Source organism: Xiphophorus couchianus, chromosome 18 (genome assembly GCF_001444195.1).
Source record: "Xiphophorus couchianus chromosome 18, X_couchianus-1.0, whole genome shotgun sequence".
In the NCBI taxonomy this organism is placed as follows: domain Eukaryota; kingdom Metazoa; phylum Chordata; class Actinopteri; order Cyprinodontiformes; family Poeciliidae; genus Xiphophorus; species Xiphophorus couchianus.
This window is the reverse complement of record NC_040245.1, coordinates 21,900,786-21,904,054: the sequence shown is the minus strand read 5'-3', so window position 1 is coordinate 21,904,054 and position 3,269 is coordinate 21,900,786.

The window sequence follows — 3,269 nt, the reverse complement described above, 5'->3', positions numbered from 1 at the left end:
ATGTTATCCTTTGTAGCCAATTTTGGTAAGATTAGAGTCATTGCGCACCTGAGGAGAAATACTCTAATTACCTTTCTTGCAAAGAGTTGAAGTCAACTCTGTTTCTTTGTTTTCATGGTAAGCGTGAAACCTTTTGTATGGTTTACTTCAAACTGAAAAGGAGGAACAAGGAGAAATCAGCCCCAGTCACCTAAAATGTATTCTATTTTATGGTATATTACCAAAAATGTTCAATTTAGTTTTCAGATCTCAAGCCAGTAGAGCTGCTTTGGGATGCAATGGACCTGGATATGAAATTGACAGATCTGCAGCATGATGTTAGTTTGTCAATGTGGATCAAAATCTTCGAGGATTGTTTTTGAAAGCATGCCGGATTGTTGAATCCGGCATGCTTTGAACAACACCTGAGCGCAATAGCAGAGTCCTTTTCACAGATACACCTGAATATCTCCATCTTGCTCAACGCAAGAGTCAACAGCAGGATATGCTTCTTCTCCACATTCTCAACTCTGCTGCTAAATTCACAAATGTACTTTTCTTAAAAATGTGGCACCATCTGGGAGTTCTGTCCTGTGAAGAAGCATTGTCAAAACAAATAACTGACCAAGTACAAATTTTCTTACTTTCTGTTAGAACGTTGGTCTAAAAACACCTTTTTATATACAAAGATATGTGACATGAGGGGACTAGAAGTAGATATGCATTTGTTTATGGTACATATACCATCCTGCTACATTGTGTAGATTTTGAATGAAGTTTTCATTCCACTATACATGCAACATATGTAACAGGTGTTGATCATAACCATCATAGATGTGGTAGTGTGATGTTTCACAACTTGTGCTTAATTTCTTCACATTCATACCTATGTTTGGGTTTATTTTAGATACACTAATACATGTGGTAAGATAAAAAAAAAAATTGTTTGACAAATGTTTTGAAATGATGGATAAAGCAAAACTGCAATAGTCAGAAGGCATCATTTTCTTTTTAAATCAGGTTTATGTCAATAACTATTTTAATTGAAACATTCATGTGGCACATCCTTTGCATTTCCTCCTAGGGATTTCACATGCAATCATGACCATCAGTAAACTGAAGTCTAGTTGATCAGGTCAAAAGACCGTGAGGAAATGACTTTACTGACACATCCAATCAGGGTTAAAGGTCATATGGGAATAAATGACCAGGACAGATAAAGGGGAAAAGATGTAATATTTTAGAGTCATAAACATTTCTGTACTGTAGGATATTTACATATTAAAGTTATGTGTTTCCATACTTGCATGTGTTCCTATTGTAGGACCCACAACAGAACCTTGAATAAGCTTTTAGCCTAAGGTTACATTGAAATGAGAGATGTGCGATGTGGGCTTGCTAGTTCTGTGTCATCACCCTGTGTCCCTAATCCTCCAGGGTGAGGCATTAATCCCAGGCTCTAACCCCTGGCCTGGCTGCATAGCAGCACATTACCTCATTTCCTCCAGCAAAGCAAATTTAGAAGTGAACAAGAAAATGGCCAGTCTATAGGCAAAGATTTATAGCCCTGAGGTCAGAGAAGGTTCAGCTTTGTGGGTGAAACAACAAAACGTGGAGTTGTTTGGCTATTTAGGATAGAAGCGATTTGTATTTGCTATTTAGATAATCTATTGCTATTTGGTTCTTTAAATTTACAGATATTCACAACAATAGAAATTACACAAAGTTAACAAAATAGTTTAAAAAATAACTTTCAGATTAGACTGTTTGGATTCAATGTCCTAAACAGGCTCTGCCAAAACATAGGCTTAGATGAAAACAAATTGTCATGGCACTTGTGGTAACATTTTTATTTTATTTTAAGATTATTGTCTAAAATCACTATATTATTACAGTGTCAAAAATTAAAATGCAGGAAACTTATGTTGCAGAGCGCACCATTTAAAATTATTTAAATCATAATTTTAGTTTCATTCGAAATTCAGAATTTGCTATTTTAGCTACTTAAAAAATAATAATTCCCATTTTTCTTCAAGCACAAATCCGTTTTGATGTTTGCTAACAATTCTTTCCCAACTATTTTCACATTTTCTTATTTCATGTCTTAGTTTTCATATCTGAAAAGTGACTACATATCTAACTATCACGTTATTATATAACCGTACGGGTATGATGTTTAAAATTTAGTCTAAATAATCGTTTGCCCCTATCATGGAACAGATTTTTAAAATATCTGACTGTGACTTAGGCCTATTATTTTCACAGCCGATGCAAGAAAAGAAAAAGAAAAGGAGTGGAAGTTGAATAACGGGTTAAAAATAGTACTTATTGGTTAAATTTATTTGTAAATGTTTAGTATGCATAGGTGATAGAGAAGGAGGCAGTATAAGGCACATTCCAAATGATACTCAAGCCTTCATCTTGTTAGCAATGGGGTTTTTTTTTCTGTTTTGGACACTTCCACCGCTGCCATTGCTAAAACTACAGCAGATTACAATTCTTAAATAGCGCAGAAAATGTATGTCATCTTTCACAACTTCTTCTTCTGTTCCCTGATTGGCCCAATTGAAAAATCTACTGAAAAAATCCACTTCAATGGGAGAAAACCCTGACAGATTGGAACTGAGTTGAGTTGTAGGAATGAAAGGTGAAAGCCAGGCTTTATGTCTAGCTTTTGCTAGACAAGAAACTACCTCCAGTGGCGCAAAAGGTGGCTATGCAGTTATGCAACGCATAGGGGCGCTGCACTAGAGGGGGCGCAAAAACAATGTGGGGAATTTTTTTTTTCTAGTCAGCATTTTATGTACTTAACAGCTGTTTGTGTATGAAAGGATCAATAACAGAGGAACAGCACTGACTAGCCGCTCTCCTCTCCCATACAGGCAGCTTGGGCAGCGGCCCTTCGAGAAACCGCTGAGGCGCGTTTTTTTATTTTAATTTGTAGTAATGCCTCGACAACAGGGAGCTAAAGATGGGGCGCAGAAAAAACTCCGGGGCACAAAACAGAAAACGGAAGAGGGGGAAGGATAAAGATGTTGGAGAGACGAAGAAAAGCTTTTCAAAGTGGTTGAAAGACAGAAGGTAAGAAATGTCAGTGTATCAACAAGAGAGTTGTAAATATTCAGGTTAGCTTAAGCTAGGCTAAAATGACAGGCGGTTGTTGTCCAATACGGGACTCGATTTATTCCGAATTGCTATAATGTCTGATAGACACACCTATCACACACATCCCAACAATAAGTGTAATAATAATAATGACCAAAACAAAACAGGGAAATATTAGGGTCAGC